Source organism: Panthera tigris, chromosome A2, assembly GCF_018350195.1.
Source record: "Panthera tigris isolate Pti1 chromosome A2, P.tigris_Pti1_mat1.1, whole genome shotgun sequence".
NCBI classification, from domain to species: domain Eukaryota; kingdom Metazoa; phylum Chordata; class Mammalia; order Carnivora; family Felidae; genus Panthera; species Panthera tigris.
Genome location: NC_056661.1, coordinates 51,564,505 through 51,586,594, shown reverse-complemented (window position 1 = coordinate 51,586,594; position 22,090 = coordinate 51,564,505). Strand labels below are relative to the sequence as shown.

General features: G+C 50.0%; 1 protein-coding gene and 1 non-coding gene across 4 annotated transcripts in view; one reads left to right on the top strand and one right to left on the bottom strand.

The window, feature by feature from the left end:
• The window catches only part of ATP2B2 (ATPase plasma membrane Ca2+ transporting 2), a 116,696-nt gene that overhangs the window by 9,861 nt on the left and 84,745 nt on the right, over positions 1-22,090 (top strand). The window lies entirely within an intron of this gene.
• Positions 5,198-5,270, bottom strand: TRNAN-AUU. Its single transcript has one exon. It is a non-coding gene; the product is annotated as a tRNA-Asn (tRNA).

Below are 22,090 nucleotides of genomic sequence, written 5' to 3'. Positions count from 1 at the left end.
AGCCCGCCCACCCTCACCCTGCAATTCTGTGCCTCATTCTCCCCATCTGGAAAATAAAGAGTGTGGGTCTGGTTGTCTCTGAGGCTCCTCCAGGCTCAGACATTCTAGAATTCTAAACACGCTGCCTCGCACCCCCAGTAGTACAGACATCAGACTTGACAGAGGGTGGCTGACTCACAGCCAGACCCAGTTCCCTCTTCCCTCTGGGAGACTGTGGCCTCAAATCCTGGGGGCATGCCTGAGGCTCCACCCCAAACCTTCCACAGCCTTGCCCATGGCCCCTCACCCTAGCCCCAGCCCAGCAGCCCTTCCCTAGAAGGCGGCTTCTACACACACTGACTTCCAAAGGCCCCGTGGGCATTTCTCTGGCCCCCAGAAATATTCTGTTTCTGATGACTTTGCCTCCCTGAATCGTGATCTCATCTGCCAAATGGGCCGAGGGGTGAGAGATGTTCAGTAACTCCAGGCTGGACCATCTCTAATGTTAGGGCAACATCAGTGTTCCCCCCAGCCTGGGTCCCACGAAGCTTAAGAGAGCTGAAGCAGCCTCTCCCTGCAGACCCGCCTGTCACACGAGAGGCTCCAACAGGGCAGGTAAGTTATCTATACAGGCCCCCCTCCCTGCACAATGATTATCTTACTCCTCCTGGCGCAATCCAGGCCCCTGCTGTGGTTTCAGACCCAGAGTTATTTATAGTCAGTGGAAATTAGTGCCTCGGCTGATGGTTCCCTAGTACCCCCCTGCCAGCATCAGCCTCCACCCCAAAGGGAGGCCCCCTGGAAATTTCCGTGGTCCCAGGGACTATTTCTGAGCAGCAAAGACTGCTTTTTCTGCAGGATAGCTTTGGACAAGAAGCCATGGAGGTGAGAGGCAGAAGTGAGCCCTTCTCACTGAAGAATCTAGGAAGGTTTTATAGAGGAAGCAGTATTTGAACAAGATGTTGAGAGATAGGCAGGGTTTGTGATAGGGAAGGGCACTCCAGGTAGAGGGAACAGTGCAGTCAAAAGCACAGAAGCAAAGAAGGGTGTGTAAAAAGAAGAGCCATACATTCTGTTTGGCTGGAGCTTGGGGGAAGGTAACTGAGAGTAACTGAGCATTATATCTTCCAGACACTATTCCAAGAGCTTTACATACATTATTACCCCCATTTAATACTCCCCAAACCCTATGAGGTAGGCATTAGGATTATCCCCATTTTTACAAACGAGGAAAAGGAGACACAGAGAAGTTAAATCACTTGCCCACGGTCACACAGCTAATGGGTGCAAGAACTGGGATCCAGATGCCGGCAGGCAACCCCAGAGCCCATGCCAGGAACCTCTGTGAAGGGATCTGAATGTTGAGCTAAAGGTTTGGGCTTAAGTGAAGAGATAGGAGGGAGCCCCTGAGGTTTCTTGAGCAGAGGAGCAGTGTGGTCAAGACAGTTGGTCTGGCAGCCCTGATCTTAGTTGTAATGGGGAGATACCCCAAGGGATAGAGCCAGAGCAGAGTGGGGGACAGGCATCCAAGAGAGAGGTGACAGAGTTCGACCTGGCCAGGGTGGTGGTGATGGAGAGGAAGGAGCACCAAGCAGAAGGTCTCAGCCTGTGGTAGGTGGTCAAGGAAGAGAATGGTGTCAGTGCAGACTCAGCTTTCTGGATAGCAACTGGCTGCTCGTGGAGGAGACTAGCAAACAGGAGTGGAGCAAGGTTCAGGGTGAGACAAAAGGTTTGTGTTGGGCATTATGCACTCTCGGGGCCTGGGGGATAGAACGGCAGGCATGGAACCCTGCAGAGAGGCTAGGCCCGGAGATGACAGAGAAGTCCTGTCTCTGCTCCCAAGTCCCTCAAGGGGGGAAGTAAGCCACAGGAAGGCAGAGATGTGGGCCTGTGGTGTTCGCTGCTCTATCCTAGCACCTAGAACAGTGCCTAGCATGGAGTATACTCAATAAGCATGCAGGAATGAGTTCAGCTGGGGCACTCACCAAGCATGGGTCCTTAGGGAGCACCAGCTACCCAAGGGAGCAGGCAAAGCAGGAAATATGCGAGAGATATAAGGAGGGTCACCTGCAGGTAGGGTGTGATCAGGGTGTCTGACACTGGAAAGGCAGTCAGTTAGACATAGAGGTTGCCAGGAGAGGTTCAAGGAGGACAATAAAAGAGCAACAGCCTTGAGGGCAGGCTGCCGGATGAGGTCTTGGGAAACATCTGCTGGACAGAACAGCAAAATAGAGCATTCCCTGGGGCTGTCCGCCATTGCCCATACCAGCTCAACTGGGTAAGAGCAGAAAGAACAAGGGCCTGAGGGACTCAGGCACCCATAGAACCACAGGTCTGGAACAGCTCTCGGGGACCAGCCAGCAATCCCAGGGTGCACATGGGAACACTGAGGCCCAGGAAGGAAGGGACCTGTCCGAGCACATAGCTCCAGGGACTGGGGAGGCCTGAGTCATCCCTACATGTGGTGAAGGGGACAGAGTCCCTCCCCTCTGCCCCCAATGCATCCACCCTTCCCCCCAGGCCCCGCCTCTCTCATCCATCCGTGCAGTTTCTGTGTTTGTTCCCAGAGGCCACATAACAAAGGACCACAGATCAGGAGGGAGCTTAAACAACAGAAATATGTTGTATCACAGTTCCGGAGGCTGGAGGTCTAAGATCAAGGTGTCTGTCAACAGGCTTGTTTCCTTCCAAGGGCTGTGAGGGAAGGATCTGTTCAGGGCCTCTCTCCTTGCCTTGTGGATGGCCATCTCCTCCCTGTGTCTTAACACTGGCTTCCCATGAGTCTCTGTGTCCAGCTTTCCTCTGTATTTAAGACACCAGTCATACATGATTAGCCCCCCCTCCCCAACAACCTCATATGAACTTAGTAACTAGTCACCCCTGCAATGACCCTGTCTCCAAACATGATCACATTCTGAGGTGCTGGAGCTTATGGTTGTGGAGGGACACAATTCAACCCAGAACATTCTGCGCTCAAAGACAGTTTCTCTCCTGTAAAGTGGGGACATAAATGGGAACAGACAAGGACTGTGGTGCGGGCAGACAAGCTCACTGCTCTGTGGGCACCTATGTTCTCCAAGAGCCTGTCACACGCTGGGCATTAGGAAATAGTGATGCGGCCTAAGCGTTAAACAACAGACGCCCTACATCTGACTCCCCACTGTGACACTTACTTACTAGCTGTGTTGTGCCAAGCAAATGACTTCACCTCTCAGAACCTGTTTACTCATCTGTGAATTAGTACTTATTCGTGGGCCCCTGTGAGGAATAAATGATCAGGTGCGTGTAAGAACATACAGCACAGAGCAGGAAGCCTGCAGGGGATGAAAACCATTATTACTCTTGTCATTACCGATGTCATCATTCACATAGGTTTCTGAGGCCCAGAAAGGGAAAAATCCTGCCCAGGATCACACAGCCATCTGGCACAAAACCAAACGAGAACTCATGTCTCCCAACCCATAGTCCCAGCTTTTTAAACCACATCTCTGTAGGATATTTTTTTAAAAGGTGGAGGGTGGGGGTGGTGCCCGGGTGGCTCAGTCGGTTTAGCATCCAACTTCAACTCAGGTCATGATCTCACGGTTTGTAAATTCAAGCCCCGCATCAGGTTCTGTGCTGACAGCTCAGAGCCTGGAGCCTGCTTCAGATTCTGTGTCTCCCTCTCTTTCTCTGCCCCTTCCCTGCTCACTCTCTCTCTCTCTCTCACTCTGTCTCTCAAAAATAAACATTAAAAAAAATTTGTTTAAAGGGGCGTAATTCACAAATGCCCAGTATTAGGAGAGCACATAAGCCTATTATCAGCTTCTCCATGTGTCTCGTGGAACACTACAGAAAATGGTAGTAACGGAGAACATAACGCAGAATGAATGAGGCTCTTGAAATAGGTAATAGGAAAAAGGTGGGGTTTACCACTGACCATGGCAGCAGCTTCACAAAAACAGATGCAAGGGGAAAGAGGCATAAAGGAAGTATCCCGAAGGTCCCGGTGCTGGGGTTAAGGGGTGAGATGAAGGGCGATGGTTTTTCTCTCAGGGTCACTCTGCATTTGTGAGGATGTTGTTCTAAGACGGGTCAGCCGAGGCATGCTGGGTGTAAGCAACAGAAACTGCCTGAGCACATGAGGAAGATCCCTGATCAGAATGCTCTAAGTTGGAGCTAGGTCTGAAAACCCCGGCTCAGCTTTCTGGAGGGAAATTGGGATGTGTCTGGATCTGTGGCAGGACTGACAGAACCAATGTCCCTTTGGGTCATGGGGGGTAGGGAAAAGTCCACTCCAGCTGTGTGGGTCCCCACGATCCTCAGGATTCCAAGCAGTGCTTTGTTGGAAAACGTATAACACGCAGCTGTCTGGGTAGCGAAGGAGTCCTTGTTCGTAGTGTGTGCTGATTTCTGTGGTGCAAATAGTCCCACCACGTCCCCAACACGATGGCATTGAAAGCAGAGTTGGGAAGAGACATATGCCGCAGCACAGTGTTATATCCTTTTTCTACCAGCGGGCGCAATGGGCTCTCTATGCAAGACACAGATCCTAGTGACATTTGGTAAAATAATCAGGAAGGGATGAGTGTGAGATATTGTTACCCTTTGAATATAATTTATATAAATTTTAAGTATAATCATTTAATTCCAGTGATGGCTGCACTAACGAGTTCACAAAATTATCTGAAAACGTAGCAATGGGCTGTTACAAGCAGAAGTGAGCTGGCTGTGCTGCATCACGGATTCCAAGTCCACGGAGAGAGCATGTGAGTGGCCTGGCTTGGTCACGTGCCCACCTCCAGGCCAGGAAGGGGGAGGAGCATTTTGATTGACAGCCACCAAGACTCCTCCCAGTGGACCTAATTTCCCAAAGGAAGGAAGAAGCCACTGGACAGCCAAAACCCAACACCTGCTTTTGTTTCTCTTTTGATAATTTCTTTTCTTTTCTTTTCTTTTCTTTTCTTTTTTCTTTTCTTTTCTTTTCTTTTCTTTTCTTTTCTTTTTAATATAATTTGTTGTCAAGTTGGCTAACATACAGTGTATACAGTGTGCTCTTGGTTTTGGAGGTGGATTCCCGTGATTCATCGCTTACCTACAACACCCAGTGCTCATCCCAACAGGTGCCCTCCTCAATGCCCATCACCCACTTTCCCCTCTCCCCCACCCCCCATAAACCCTCAGTTTGTTCTCTGTATTTAAAATGTTAAAAAAAAATTTTATTTTCAAGTAATTTCAACACCCAACATGGGACTTGAACTCACAACCCTGAGATCAATAGTCACATACTCTACCGACTAAGCCAGCCAGGCACCCCGGTAATTTCTTTAAGTTGTATTTTTTTCTCTTATGATATCTTCTTAATTTTTTTTTTTATTCATCATTGCTTGAAGTCCCAGAGTCTCTAAAAATAATCCAAAGCTCAATCCTGAGACTAGCAAACCAAAGGACCCAGCCAGGAGGGACAGTTACAGGGGCTCAGAGCAGCCACATCCGGGCCACATCTCCACCCCAGCCCAGCCTCCCCACCTTCTCCTGGGAGGGAGGTACATGAACTAAATCTCCTGTCACATGCCTGAGAGCCCACCCTTAGAGATTCTCCCAAGAGGACACAGACATCCCTAGTGGAAGAGTGTCATAGGGCAGAGTCTTGACAAGTACCCCTAAGGGTAGGGAAAAGTGAACAGAGACCCTCAGGGGTTTGGAGTAGCCCAGATAAGAGACAAGTACCCCTGAGGGCTTAGACCTGATATCAAAACCAGGCCAAGTGGACATCCTAAACATAGTGAATCCATGATTTAGCAGGGAGCCCCACCGACCCTCCAGGAAGATGGGAGTTCTCTCTTGTGGCCACATGTGCCTGGCTCATGGCCACAGATGTCCAATGTGAAGAACCAGATCCCCACACCAGAAGCTCTTCTGGGGCTGCCCTCTTATTAGGGACCACCTGGTGGCCAGCAGAAGGCTCAGCCTAGGGCAGGCCAGGAGGTCGATTTAGACTGCCCAGTCCTCCGGTGATAGCCAAGTCAGCCATCATCTTGTCCCAAGCACTATACCAAAATGCCGCTGTTTTCCCCATTCTGCAGATGAGGAAACTTGAGGAGCAGAAGGGGTGACTCACTTGCCCAAGCCACACCCCTGTGGGAATAAAACTCTGGGCCTGGATGAGGCCACACTTCATTCTCTTAACGGGCTGTTAAAAGGGGATGAGGGGGCATCCCCAGGGCTCCATGCTCCCCGCAGGGTGGTGCTGGGACTTTGCCCAGCAGCCTGGGAGTTTTCGGCTGCTCCCAAACACAGTGGATGGAACTCAGGCCCAAATATGAGAGAGAGAGACCAGGGTGGGGGCCAGGCAGATGCCTGATCTGCCTGTGAACTTGATCATGGTTTCCAGGTCTCACTCACCTGCCTCTTTCTGGCCAGCAACATTCTCAAGGGCCTCCAGGTCTGGGAGTAATGGGCTATAAAAGATGAGCCCAAATTCTAGGCCCAGGGGCTGGAGGCTGTTTGGCAAGTCCTGGACAGGTGCACCAACTGAGGATCCAATGTCAGCCACTCCGCTCACTCCTGTGTGACCACAGGTGAATTACAGTCCCTCTCTGAGCCTCAGTTTCTTTATCTGAAGAGTGAGTTTAGATATGCCTACCTACAGGGTTACCAGAAAAGTTAAATGAAAATAATGTATGTATAAGCCCCTCCCTTTTCTATCCTCTCCCCCTCCAAGTTATTCTCCCTATCATGGCCAGAATAGACTTAAAAATGAATCTACTTGTACCACCATTTACTCAAAACACAATGATCCCCACTGCTCTTAGAATAAAATATAAATTCGGGGCGCCTGGGTGGCTCAGTCGGTTAAGCGTCCGACTTTGGCTCAGGTCATGATCTCACAGTCTGAGTTCGAGCCCTGCGTCGGGCTCTGTGCCGACAGCTTGGAGCCTGGAGCCCGCTTTGGATTCTCTGTCTCCCTCTCTCTCTGCCCCTCCCCTGCTCACACTCTATCTCTCTGTCTCTCTCTCTCTCTCTCTCAAAAGTAAATAAACATTTAAAAAATTAAAAAAGAGGGGCGCCTGGGTGGCTCAGTCAGTTAAGCATCCGACTTTGGCTCAGGTCATGATCTCACAGTCCATGGGTTCGAGCCCCGCGTCGGGCTCTGTGCTGAGAGCTCAAAGCCTGGAGCCTGTTTCAGATTCTGTGTCTCCCTCTTTCTCTGACCCTCCCCTGTTCATGCTCTCTCTCTGTCTCAAAAATAAATAAATGTTTAAAAAAATTTTTTTTAATTAAAAAAGAAAAAAAGAATAAAATTTAAAATCACTGTGGCCTTCAGGCCTGGCATGATCCAGCTGCCACCCTGTTGCAGAGTCCTCAAACACAGGCTTCCAGGCCTACAGGAGACCAGAGTCCCTAGAGCTTCCTTTAAAACTACACAGCTTGCACCTCCATTGGTGCCATATTAGGATTCCAGAATAAATTAAAGATAACTGAAAGTAAATTATAATAATTATAATGTTGAGACTATAGATGCCCTACCACTTACTACTCCCCACCAAATTTCACACATCCTCTGGTGGGGTCTGCACCATCCTCTGGCCGAGAATCACTGCATTCATTTAATTCATCTATCCTTTGAAGAAGCCTTTATTGAGCATCTGCTTGTTTGCTAGGTGCTGTCCTAGGTTCTGGGGATACCTCAGTGAACAAAGATACCTACCCTCACAAAGCTTATAGGAGTCCAGCAAAAAATACAGGAAACAATAAATGAACAAGAAAATGTATCAGGTGGATAAGGACTTTGAGGGCAACCATGGGAAGGGGCAGCTTAGACAGGCAGTGGGGGAGGGCTTCCCTATGGAAGTGATATTTAACCTGAGCCTCAATGACGTGCTGGATCCCCAAGAATTGCTTTCCCTGGTTCACTGAGGGTGAGTTCTGGTGGGGCTACTGCTTTTTCAGTGTTTTCAGATCCCCTATGTCCATTTCCTGGGCTCTGCCAGGTACTCTGCTAGGCACGACAAGCTTTTGTGATCTCTTTCTATATCGTAGATGCCATAGGAGAAAAGAATTTTCAGCCCCCTGTTTTAAAGAAACTGGGGCTCATAGAGGGCTTGCACAGGATCACACAGTGGTGGGTCACAGAGTTGGGATTTGTCTTTGAATCCACTAACTTTCCCACTCCTCCTTTTCCCCCACCTCTTTCCTTGCTGGGATGTATTTGGAGAAATCACAGGGTCAGAAAGGGCCCCCTAGTTTGTTAAACCTGGGGCTCTCAGCTGGGAGAGAACCAACTTCCAAGAGGTCACTGAGTGCTCAGTGAGAAAATGGGGTTCCAAAACTGCCCCAATCACAGAGGAATAAGCATGTGGAGAAAATCCTGGGCACGCCCCCTGCAGGGGAAAAAAAAAAAAAATCCCTGCAGAGGGAAACTGTAGAACACTATCAGTAGCTTTGTAAATGACCATAGTTTGGCTTACCTCCTAAAGGGCGAAATCATTTTTCTTCCACTTGAGAGAGGCAGCCATAGCATAGGTGGTGGGTAGGCAGGCAACCTCCTAGACGTTTGGATTTTATACTTCCTGAGGGCAAGGGCAGTTTCGTTTGTCTCTGAATCCCCAAGTACCTAACAGGGATTCTAAGTAAATGAAAACGTGAATGGTGATTACATGTGCGTGTGCATATTATGTGCGGGCTGAAGGCTCCTCAGTCCACCTTTTCCCCAACCGGAACCCATCGCCCAGCTCAGCAGGGAGACCACAGAAATATCAGAGACTAACCCTGGCCAAAGCCACCAGCAATCCACCACCTCCCTGTCCCAGCCCTGGCCCGACACCCCTGCATTCCCTGTCTCTGACGTGGAAAGGTGTGGGCCTTTCATCCCCACCCAGAGGTTGGGTCAGGGGGAATGTACCGGCCAGGGAGGGGCTGGGATCTGACTGGCAGAGAAGCAGTTCCTGCCGCCCCCTTGCCATCCTCAAGGACGCATGAGCTGACACGAAGCCGCCAGCATCCTCTTGAAGTCCTGGGAGATCTAATTACCCAGACAAGCAGACAGTGTTGAACAAGTGAGCACCGGGGTTTGGAATAATCAGTTTTTTGGCTGCTGCAGTTAATGTGAGGCCAGGCTGCAAAACTGTCCCTCTGATGTTCTGATGACGGACCCATGAGACGGCTGACTATTTGATCTGGAACTGCCAGCTTTTTTGTCACCCCCAAAGGCTTACCTAAATTGTCCTAACAATTACCATCTCAGGGAGTCAGCCGTGCTGTAATGAAAAAAGTACAGCCGCAACATGGGAGGCTGAGGGAGATCCTGCTGGAGACCAGGGTGGGTCTCATCCCTGGGGTTTAATCCTGAGCCTGGGATGTGGCCGGGGGGACTTGCCCTTTAAATACCACATCTCATTTCCGTAGTACCACCATTTTACAGATGAGGAAACTGAGGCACAGTGTGCTCAAGGTTACTCAGCAACAAGTTGGTGGATGACATCTGAACCCAGGCCTACGTGGCCCTAACCCCTGCCCTTTCAGTGTGTTCATATGCCCTCAGATCGTAGATATTTTTTCCCCTCTCCCTATTTTGTGTATTAAAATTTCAGAGCCTCTTGGGATACCTGGTGCTACTTCTGTCCTAAGTTTTATCCCTGAAAAGTGCTAGGCATGATGATTTCCTACTAGCATGCTTTTCGGTTTACAGGTATTTTTATTTTTTGCTATACATCCCTAGGAAGGAATTTCCTCCAGTAGATGTGGGGCCAAGCAGCAGGGGGTTAAGGGTGTCAGCTCACTCACCTTTGCAGAGAAGAAAAGCCTAAAGTGAGATAAAGGTCGCAAAGGCTTGTGCACACCCGCTAAGCACCAGGCACTGGCAAAGCCCTCCATCTGGTTATGCATTGATTCAACACATGTTTCTTGAGCACTTACTATGTGCTAGATGGCGTTTTAGGTCCTGGAGATAGACACAGCAGTGGACAAAATAATGAATGTCGCTGCCTTTATGGGGCTCACATTCCAGTGTGGGCGACTAGCAGAAAGCCAAATAAATAGCAAAATCCCTGAGATTGTCCCTTGTAACAAGTGCCCTGCAGGAAATAAGCAAGGGGCTGAAGTTGGGAGTAACAGTGGATCCTCTGATCCTGGGAGCAGGAGGCAGAGAACACTTGGAAAATGAAAGGGAGGCTGCATGTAGGAGGCCTGGGGGTGGGGGGCTGGGGGGGGGGAAGTGGCAGGGGCAAAGGCTGGAGGTGGGACCTGAGGGGACAGTTGGCAAGAGGTGAAGCCAGGGGAGTGAGCAGAGTTTGCCTGTGAGCTGTGGGAGGTGTGTGAGATTTCTTCTCAAGTGAGGCAGCCACCAGGGCTGAGAAGAGGGAGTGGCATGGCTCTCGTGTTATTCTCACTGGGGCCCTGAAGGCAGGGACTAAATCCTCACTCTGGCAGGTGAGGAGAGGCTCACCTGATGAGGAGGTGATGAGGCCACTTTTTGAACCCAGATCTAGGTAAGGGCCTCTGTGTTGTCCTACCCAGCCCATGGCTGGAGCCCCAGCCCCAGGGCACAGGGCCCTCCCCACCACATGCCTTGGTGCTCTGTTCTGTTCATTTTGGTTATGTTGCTCAGCCTCAGGCTGAACAGAACTCACTGGAATGTGATTTGAGGGTTAATCAGGAACATTTTGTTTCCCCATAAAATTGCAAGCTGTTGCCAAGATATATGTTCCTGTTGCTAGGCAATCAAGCGTGACCTGTGAGCAGTGGGGGCCATGATTCTGCCTGGGCAGAAGTGACTGGGCCACCCACCCTCCCCTTTCCACAGCCCTCCAAGGCTCAACCCCCCTGGACAGGACCCCAGGGACTCACAATCAGTAGACAAAATACAAGGTAGACACAAGCAGGAGAGGGTGACAATTCCAAACACTGAATGGGTTCAGCCCAAAAGGATAAATAAAGAGAAGGGCCTTTTTCCAAAATGTAGGGAAAGACCTTTGTGACCATAGTAGTGGCCAGCAATTTTACCAGGTCCCAAACCCTGTCCTAAACCCATCAACATATATGAGGAAAGTTCTATCATAATCCCCATTTTAAAGATAGGAAAACTGAGGCATCTAGGGGTTAACATACCCAACCTGTAAGTGGCAGGGCCGTGCAGTCTGGCCCCAAGCCCAGCATCAAAGCAAATGGATGGATGGCCCATCTGAGAGGTCAGATTGGGGTTGAAGAGGAGAAATAGAACACATGAGAGATTTAGTCAAAAACTGGAAGTGATTCAATTCCAACTGTTAGTGGGGCCCTACTGTGTGCTGGACAATTTGCCTTATACAGAAATGACGCAAAAGCATCAGTTGGTGGAAAGGGAGTAGAAGCAGGTAGACCCAGACAGGCCATCATTCTGTGCCCCAGAGTGTGGCAGGTGCTGAGAGAGAAGAAGAACCCTAGGAAGAATGGCTTTGAGTCAGATCCCAAAGGAGAGATGAAAGAAATGGTCTGGAAAAGGAACCAGAGGTTGAAAGAGAGGCATTTCAAGTGTCATTTTATTACCTTGGATTGGAGTTAATTTTTTAGGTGTCTGTTTCCACCCCAGACTGTGAGCTCCTCAAAGCAGAGATCATGCGTAGTTTATCTTTGTGTCCTTAGGAGACAACACATGTCTGACATTTTCCATGACAGTAATCACAAAATGTCTATTTAACAAATACATGAACAAAGAGGAAAGGAAAGGGGAATGAATGAATGAATGAATGAACAAACGAACGAATGCGATTGGTCTTAACTCTCAAACAAGAGATATTAGATACTGTTTATTGAGCATTTAGATCCATTGCAAGTTCCAGTGTGGAGAGTGGGCACTTATGGGAGATCAGAGCAGCATATGTTGTGGGTCAGAGGCAATGGGGCTGGAAGGACAGAGACTCCCTAAGGTGCCATTGCAGCAGTAGCCAGGCGAGAGATTCTGGAAGCCCAGATTCAGATGATGATCTCAAGACTGAAGAAGAAAGGCCAAATCTAGAAATGCCAAAGAGGCTGTCAATATGACCAGAAAGAGGAATAGATTTGAAGGAAACAATAAGATTGGTCTTAGACTTGCTGACTTGGAAACATGGACGAAACAACCAGGGGCTACCTTGTGGGTCCCATAAAAATCCTGGCCCAAGGATCAAAAGAGAGCAGACAAGATGAGAGACATAGCAAATACCTGAAACACAACTAATTCTCCACTTTCTGAACCCACATCTGTGGCAGATCCATCACCCATCAATCCCAATGCTCAGACTCCTCAAGCACAACTCCAAGTAGACCCTACTAATCAATAACAGTCGACTTGCAAAAGGAAATTTATTTGTTGCCCCTGCATGAGAAGCAACCAGGGGAGCCTTCAGAATGGGCCGCTCTCTGACAGCCAGAATAAAAGAGGGAGGGAGGCAATGAAGGGGCAGAGGTGGGAGCAGTGAGCCTTGGAAGTTAAGGTCAGGGTGTAAACCACTTGAGATAAAGGTCAGAACCATGAAATTTTCCCTCTGTGTGTCTTTAAACTCTTTTTTAAAGAAAGATTTTAAAGAGTTTAAACACTTAAACTCCTTAAGAGGTTTTTTTTTCATGTTTATTTATTTTTGAGAGACAGAGTAGAACAGGGGAGGGGCAGAGAAAAAGAGACACAAAATCCAAAGCAGGCTTCAGGCTCCAAGCTGTCAGCACCGAGCTCAACGTGGGGCTTGAGCTCACAAACTGTGAGATCATGACCTGAGCCAAAGTCAGACGCTTAACGGACTGAGCCACGCAGGTGCTCTAAAAGTTTTTTTTTTTTAAGAACTCTTTTGGGGTCACCTGGGTGGCTCAGTCAGTTGAGTGTCAGGCTTCAGCTCAGGTCATGATCTCATGGTTTGTGAGTTCAAGCCCCATGTCGGGCTCCTCACTGGCAGTGCAGAGGAGGCTGCTTGGGATTCTCTCCCTCTCTCGGTCTGTCTCTCAAAATAAATAAATAATAAATAAACTTTCAAAAAATAAATAAATAAAGAGAACTCTTTTTAAGCGAAAGCACCCAGCTCTTAATATTCATTCATTCCAATTTAGTGAAAAAGTATTTATTTTTATGAATAATATTCTGAGGGCACATTCAGAATATCACTAACTTTCCTGATAAGCCTAACTGTTCTCAACTGATTTTAGTTTCATTGTTTGCTGAAGACTTTAAGGAGGATGTTTTTCTTATACTGTGAGATCTGTAGCCTCCAGGCATTCATTCTGCCACACTTGTTTATTGAGCACCTACTGTGTGCTGGAACTCTGTGCCAGGTATCAAGCCAGTCTCAACCAGCCTCCTCATGCAGTTCACAGTCTGGCACACTGGGGCAAGAGCTGGCCTTAGAGCTGTCTGTGGCTTCACCAGTGGCCAGGCTCGACAACCTTTCTTCCTCTACAAACTGTCAGTTTTACAACTAGAGAAAGAGAGAGAAATGTTCTCAGTCTCCTTCCAGTCACCACGTAAGCATCACAGCTGGCATTTCAGTGTCCCTGCCTTCAACCTGGCAAGAACAGGGACATGGCTGGTTGGCAGAGTAACTGTCTCTTCTCTCCCAGAAGAGAGTGGACTTGCCTCCCAACAGAAATGTCACTGAGGGGTTGACCAGAGACCCGTGGGTCCTTAGGCATCACAGGAACCGGATTCCTGAAGCCAGACACATGCATCCTGTCTAATGCTTAGAGTTAGTAAAACTTCAGAAACAGTTTGCTGAAGGGACCACACTGTGTCCCAAAACAACGGCCTTCTAAGTAGAGAATGTGACAGGTTTCTAGGTAGGGAGGGGAGTAGCCAGCTTCCTGCCGGACGGATGGGAGGTATTAATACATGAAATAGGCGCTGAGCCTTCTCTGTCACATGGGCAGCAATGGAGGTGGCCTTGGTCAAATTTTTGGAGAGATCCACAAAACATCTAAGTTACAAAAGAACATCCACCAGCGTGCAGTTAACTCTCAAGATAGACACGGGTTGCGAATGCTTACCGTTCCCAGAAGGGACACGTACACACCCGCCAGAGTCATGGAGCGTGAGAGCAGGGGGCCTCGGTGTCTCAAGACTTGGGTTCTGGTCCCGGCTATGCCACCAATGGCTCGGGTTCCTCCTCCATAAAGGACGAGGCTATTGGCCTTATGTAGTTGAAACTGAAGTCCAACTGGTGACTTGAGGGAATATTTATTAAGTGCCCACTCTATGCCAAGCGCTCTGTGCCATGCATGGCCTCACATAATCTTCTCATCGGCCTCTAGAGTCTCCAGGGTTCTCCCATTTTATAACCCAAGAGGTCCAGAGAAGGTGAGTGACTCACCTCAGGTCACACAGCCTTAAAGGGGGTACAGCTGGAATCACGGGTAATCGTTGGATGCTGTAACCACACAGTTCAAAGCCCAGAGGATCAAGATGAAATGCACGTCCCACTTGCTCTCTAAAGATTCTGAGATGGCATATTTGGTATCAGCAGTACCCAGTCAGGCCTCCAGGTGGGTGTCCACCTACCATTTCTGCTCAGCTGTGTATGACCACTGTTTGGTGGGGGTACTGGTACCAGGGAGGAGCACTGTCACGATTGATCGAATGCATGAGGCCAAACACTACAGCAGTTCAGAAGAGAACGCAAACCAGCTTCCCTGGGTTCAAGTCCAGCCCTGCCCGTACTAGTTGTGTGTAAAAGGAGTTGTTAACCGTACCCCCCCCCCAACAAGGAGTCACTTCAAGGATCAAATGGACTTATACGTGGCAGAGCTGTGAGCACAGAACCCGGCACGGGGGAACCGTGAAGTGTTGTCGGTGGTGATCGTGAGGGTGAATGATTGGACCAGAGGGGTTCGTATCCACGTGGTGACTGAGCACAGCCAACAGCCCTCCCTCCCTCCACAAGCACGTGGCGTCTCCTGTGTCCAGCCACAGCCAAGGACACAAAATGACACAACACAGGACTTGCCTTTGAGGAGCTCGAAATGAAGTAATCAGAAGGGTCAGTTGAAATGCCATTTGATAACCTCTGTGGAGATAGGAGGCAGCAGCATGGGGCCATCAGGTCGGATTGGGGCTGCTGGGGGTGGGGGGGCTTCCCGAAAAAGGTGCTGAGAGCCACCCCAGAAGGATGAGAGCCAGAAGGGCAGCCAGGCTGGTGAACGGCCAGGCAGAGAGCGAGTGGGCACACGGAAGGCAGAGCGAGGGGAAAAGAAGCTCGCCACCAGAGTGACATCATCGGCAGGGCGCCCCACACCCTGGGTGGGACCCTCTCTGTGTGTGCCACGCACACAGTGCACCCTCATCCCTGGGCAGCTCCATCCACGAGGTGAGCGGCCACAGGGCTGATCCAGCAGCCTAAAAAGGTCCCTTATTAAAGGTTAATAGCTTCGTGAATGAGTGATACGGTTACAAGAGAAGTGTGCAGGAGGACCTGGGAATTTGTGAGCGGCCAGGGCCCATACAGAGCTGATCCAAGCCCCTGGGCGGAAGGGTCCAGGGAGGTCACAGCCAGTGATTGGAGGAAGGTCGACCCGGGAAGCCGGCCCCCAGGGCTGTATTGCACCCTTGCTCACACAAGTCTCACTTACCGACCTGTCTCCTTCTTCAGGGCTCCCCCCAAAGCAGAGCGTGAGTCGAGGCTGGGGTGCAGGTGGTATATTTGGGAGTGATCCCAAGAGGGAGTGGGGAGGGGAGGGGGTACAACAGGGAAGAGAAGAATGCCAGTATAAGATATGTTACCGGCCGGTTACAGCTTTCACAGAGGTACCCTCAGCTTTCTGGGGTCCTCGTGGGTTTTCTGATTTGCTTCATAACTGTCACACCACCATCTTTCTCCTCCCCTCTCCATCTCCGTTCCCCCACCCCCGAATTCTTTCATCCTGAGGGAGCATCTATTTCTAGGAGTTGCCTCCTAGTCCTCAAAGAAGCTGCTTTTTTTTTTTTTTTTTTTTTTTTTTTTTTTTTTTTTTTTTTTTTTTTTTTTTTTTTTTTTTAGCAACAGATAGAAGCTGCTGTCACAGAAATGAAGGCCTCTACCTGCCTTGGCATATGTCTGATACTAGATCTCACTGACATTTTTTCCCCAGCAGCCACTTCAGGCCCCTATGTGGGAAGTGTGAGGGATGCCCCAGCGTGAGGCTTGGCCTGGGTGTTTCCCCAGCAAGTCCCTTTGCAGGGGCTGGCTGTGGGCTTCTCCATCCCTCCCATCAGCAACAAGGACGGAGGAGGCCGCTGAGGTCATTGCAGTGTGGCCTTGGCCATATTGGGAGTGACTTGAGGAGACCCCAAGTCTCTCCCCTGCCCCTCAGATCTCAGCATGAAAATGTCCCAGAGCAGGCATTGCCTTGGAATTAACACACTGTCCCCTCCTTACCTCCTTTCTCCCCATGCAATTGTCTAGGAGAGGCCCCATGTTTATTGAATTGAGTGTCTGTCTATCTAGTGTGTATCAGACCAAGACAGATGTACTCACTGCCTGCATGGATCTTAGAGTCAACAGGGAGTCAAACATTAAGAAAAACGAGTTACATTACTAATTATTAAAATCATGATAAAAATAAAAGGGATTTCTGGAGAGCTCTGAGACCATTCAAAAGAGAACATTCTCTCTGGGGGCAGGGAGAGGGACAGGTTCAGCCAAAGGAAGTGCTGAGTTAGGTGCAAAGGGGGAAAGAGCATTCCAGGAAAGGGAGGGAACACCAGGTGCAAAAGCCCTGAGGCAGAAAAGCATTTGTGTTCAAACCGCAGAAAAGAGGCTAGAGTCACCGGAGCACAGTGGTCAGAGGGGGCAGTGAGTTTGCAGAAGAAAGTGAAGGCCACCACTTGGGGCGCCTGGGTGGCTCAGTTGGTTAAGCAGCCAACTTCAGCTCAGGTCATGATCTCGTGGTCCGTGAGTTCAAGCCCCGCGTCGGGCTCTGTGCTGACAGCTCAGAGCCTGGAGCCTGTTTCAGATTTTGTGTCTCCCTCTCTCTGACCCTCCCCCATTCATGCTCTGTCTTTCTCTGTCTCAAAAATAAATAAACGTTAAAAAAAAAAAAACTTAAAAGAAAGTGAAGGCCACGACTGTACAGGGAGTGGAAGCCACTGGGGGATTTTAAGCAAGGGCCTGACGCTAACACCATATATTCCATACTTTTGAAATATCCCTCTGGCTGTTGGGCGAAGAATATTAGAGTGGGAACAGAGAGACCAGCGAGGTGGCTACCAGAGCCCCCCCAGGGTGAGCAGTGATGGTGGCCTGGGCCAACGTGCAGGCAGTAGAGGAGAGTGGGCAGATCTGAGACAACCGTTTCTTTGGGTGGGGGAGGTTTTCTGGGTGGTGTAATAGGGTTGGGGGCAAGAGGGGACCCTGATGGGAGACGAGGACAGGACTCGGAGGAAAGAAGCGATGATGGCCATTGTACACGGAGCACCTCCTATGTGTCTGGCATGTCGCACCTGCCCCCCCATTTTAATCTGCACAACCAGGCTCTGGGCCAGACACCACAGCCCCTGCAACAGACGAGGCGAAGCGACTCACTCAGCAACACCCAGGTAGTAAGTCATGAAGCCAAGGTTTTAATCCCAGAGTATTTGTCCCCAAGCCCACTCTCTCCAAAGGTTATATGGATACAAACCTATATTTTCTTGTAGTACATATTCGTTGCCTCTTTAAATTAAATTTGAATTATTCAAATAAAACATGAGCACCTTCTCCTGCTTAAAAATATTTCAGTCAAAAATAGGGTCCCCTTGACCACTATGATTGTACAGTCAATCCGAGCACCTTCTCCTCCTCCACAGAGGTCCCACCTCCATGAGTTTGGAGCAGATCTTTATAGGCCCGTTTGCTACACATTTTCATATATACGTACCCACAGGAAATAGAAGCTGTTGTTCTGTTGAGTTGTCTGTTTTACATATATGGAATCAAACTACATGTTCCTCTGTAACTTGCTTTTTTTCCACTCCCCAGTTTGTCTTGGAGAGCCTTCTCTGGGAGTACATAGACATGCATCTCATTTCTTTTAAATGTTTTTTAACGTTTATTTATTATTGAGAGAGAGAGAGAGAAAGAGAGAGAGAGAGAGAGAGAGAGAGAGAGAGAGAGAGAGCGCGCATGAGTGGGGGAGGAGCAGAGAGAGTAGGAGACACAGAATCCAAAGCAGGCTCTGGGCTCCAAGCTGTCAGCACAGAGCCCGACACGGAGCTCGAACTCACAGACCTCGAGATCATGACCTGAGCCGAAGTCGGACATTTAACCAACTGAACCATCCAGGCGTCCCCGCATCTCATTTCTTTTAACTGTCGCATAGTACTATTTTATGGTACACTATGTACCACAGTGTATTCAGCCCGCTCGCCTTCCAAAGACAGAAAGGCATTTTTCTATAAATTTTGTAGCTTTTGAAGGGCTTGCAGATTTTTTTTCCCTTTCAAAATATGAGACTTTTATTTACGTTAATGGAAGAATCCAGACCTCACTGACAACACAAATATTTGGCAACGCCCAGCCTGGTGACTAAGTTCTCCCATTTTCCTTCAGGTGCTTGGCATCCTGGAAGCTACCCCTTGTCCATTGCCAAGTCTCTGTTGATAGCAAAAGGCTGTCTCAAGAGCAGCAGGAGAATGGTAAAGTTCTTGGCTTTGATTTCAGTGCCAGGTCCTGAAGCCTGGCACAGTGTGGAAAGGGTACAGCTATGGACCCTTAAAGATCCAGATTCAAATCCCAGCTTTAGCTCTGTGTCGCTGGGCAAGTTACTTGACATCTCTGAGCCTTGGTTTGTCCATCCATCTAATGCGTAGAACTCATAGAATGGCCAGGAGAATTAAATGCAAGGCACGTGGATAGAGGGATGATCACATAACTGCACATACGTGCACATTTGGCCCCCTCTGTCTGCGGTCCCAGTGTAGTGGAGGGATGGGGGTGTGAGGAGCCCCCTGCCTCCCCAAAGGGGTCAGTGAGAAGGCATATATACTCTGCCCCTCTGGCGATGTCATGTGGGGGTGGCATTTGAGTTCAGAGGCAAGAAAGGGCTATCTTGGCTGGGTTCTGGGCATCAGCCAGGCACTTCCCACATCTCTCCTCCTTTCATCTTAACCCCAGCGGACAGAGCAAGATTGCCCCTCAGCTCCAATTTGCAGATGAGGAAACTGAGGCTCACAGAGGGGATGCCATTTGCTCAAGGCCTCAGTAAGTGGTCAAGACCGGCACTCTGCGCCTTGGTACGTCCCCACCAGGGAGGCTGCAGGCAGCAGCTGTGCAGAGCGCCCTCTCCTGGGAGGATAGAGAAGCTCCTCTCATGAGCTCTCCCGTGTCTACGTTCAGCCACCAAGACCCTGTCACAGAAGAGAAAAATGGCTTTTCTGGCCTCCATTTTTCCAAGGGAATGAGATAAAAGCTTCTCAGAGGTCACCTCGGGACAGTCTGAATCACATCCCTTAAATGAGATTGACACACAGAGAGAATATGAAATGGCCATCGTTTGGGGATGTGCAATAAAGCTCACTGTTCATTTGAGCGAGACTAGCGTCCCCTCCCTTGGTGAAAAGGGCCTCCACCGGGAATCAGGAGCCCAGCCGCAGTGCCACAGCTGAATCACCCTGTGTCTGGGCTGGGTCACTTTCCCGGCTCTGGGTCTTCGTTTCCCTCATCCTCAGATGGGAGGGCAGGACTGGTGGCCACAGGACTTGTTCTGCTCCAACAGTGGAGAAGCCAGGAGAGGGGACCTGGGGAGCCTCAGGGGTAAGGTTACCAGATTTAGCAAAGAAAAATACAGGCCTTCCGGTTCAATTTGAATTTCAGGTAAACAAAAAATAATTCATGCTTTTATTAGTCGTATGTCCCAAATATTGTATGAGATATAACTTTTCCTTAAAAAAAGTTATTTGCTGTTTATCTGAAATTCAGATTTAACTGGGTTCCTGTATTTCATCTGGCAACCCTATTCAAGGCCCCAGCTCCCCTGGACCCCTCATGCTTGGTAATTGCTATCTTCACAGCTTCAAGATGAGCCCCTGGCCACCTGCCTCCCAACCAGATCGCCACCACCCACTCCCACACTCCCCCATACCCCTGCCCTGCCCAGATGGAGATTCTGGAACCATGCGTGGAGAGGTGTTACAGGTGTAAGGATTCCTACCGTAGAGTAAGGGTGGAAACTTGGCCTGACACGGGGAAAAGGCAACTGGTGGATTTAAATCAGTGGAGAAGTTCGTGTCCTCATGTGGGTCAAGGTGGCTTAGAGGGACACAGCGTCTGGGGTGCCCACAAGCCCTGGTGCCCTTCCATGCCATGTCCACGTGTATGCACATGAGCCAATGGACGTCGCATCCACGTGCTACGGAGAAAGCGGCCAGTGCTGCGGCCGTGCGCATTCACACCAGCTGTCAGCTTTGTGTGTGAGCTCCTGCCTCCACATTGCCACCCGTAATATTAGAGACCCTGGATCCATGGACGACCCCACCTGGGGCCATGATATTTCAGAGATACAGCCCTCCTCCTGCACCCATCCGTTGGGAATCACTAACACCATGATGTGATCGTGAACTCCAGGCACCTGCCCGCTGTGCACACTGGAATAAAGCCATCAAATCTCCTCTCTACTTACGGCAACTGGCCAGACACATGCAGGTGCAGACCGTAGGGATGCCCATGGCACGGGCTGTTTTTCTGCAGAGGGGTTGAGCCCAGGTGTGTTAAGCGGCTCTTATGGGTGGCACAGGCTGTCGTTCGTGTGTGCAGGGGCCTCGGGGCGGCCCCAGCATTCACATCCCCATGTCGGGTCGCCAGAGAAGCAGGAGAGGAAGGAAGTTTCCTAAGGGCCAACTCTCCCAGGCACGAACAGCCTCCTCTAGGGTGTCCTGGAATCAGAATCTAGAAGATAGTGGCAGCGAAGAAGGGTCTGTCGGCCTTTGACCCCAGGGCCAAAACCAGCACAGGAGGGATGTCCAAGTAAGTGTGTTAGTGAATGTCCTGGGTGACAAATGGTTTCAGGGAAGGAAAGAAGAATGGATTGCTCTTGCTGGGTAAATCAAGGAAGGCTTTCAGAAGGTGGTAGTGAATTTTCATCTGGGTCTCAGAAGACTGACTAGCTCAACAGGGGGGAGGGGTGGGCCTTCTGGGTCAGGAGCCAAATGAACATAGACACAGCAGACAAACACCAGCAAATGCCAGACATGTTTCAGAGCTTGGCAGCAGAGAGGGATAAACATAGCAAGACCGAGAGTGAGGTGGGAGAAGTCCTTTGGGACAACCTCAGAGAGCCCACCAGCACAGGAGTTGGTCACAGTTGTGAATGGGGAGCCATGGAAGATTGTAGAGCAGGGCAGGACCTCTGTCAGCTCGACCTTCAGCTGCCTGATCTCCTCTTCTGGTCTCCTTTCTCTCCTCACCTTGTTCCTAGTTTTTCTCTAGGCTCCTTCAGCCACCAGCAGGAGACAGAAGGTCTGACTGTGGCCTCCATGACCCCCTTGGCTTCAACTCTGGGTCTGTCAGCTTCTCAAAGCACAACACTCATTCCCTCCTCTGCCACCTCAAGGCAGGTTGTGAGCTTGACATGCGTGTGCAGCCTTCAGGGAGAGAGACCAGCCGTGGGGGAGCAGGCACCTGCTGCTGAAGGAAGGGAAAGATCGACAAGGCTGGTCCAGGCTCTGTCCCCCACCTGCTGTGTAAGCCGCTCAAGCCACTGCCTGCTCAGAACCTTGGCAGAAACCAGGGTGGTCGGTGAGGCTCGAGGGCAGTGCCATTCCCAAAGCACCTAGCACGTTCGCTACGTCCTCTCCACCCTCTGCCCCTTCTTCAGCCTGTCCCCGCAGGAAGGCTGTTACCACACACATGCCTGGACCCCACTCCCAAGCGGTCAAGTCAGTAGGTCTGGGCTGGCGTCAGAATTTGCATTTCTAACGTGTTTCTAGCTGCGGGTCTGGGAACCAGTAAGTCCTTCACCCAGCACATTGAAGGCCCAGGCCACACCCCAGTCCATTTCAATCAGAATCTCTAGGTTTGAGGCTCAGACATTAATATTTTTCAGAGCCCCTTAGTGATGCCAACATACAACCAAGTTTGGAGCTAGTGGCTTGGGGGTGGCTCAAATAACAGCAGCAACAGTAGCAAGCCTACTGCTTATGAAGCCTTTACCCCGAGCCAGGCCCCTGTCCAACCTAGCACATCCA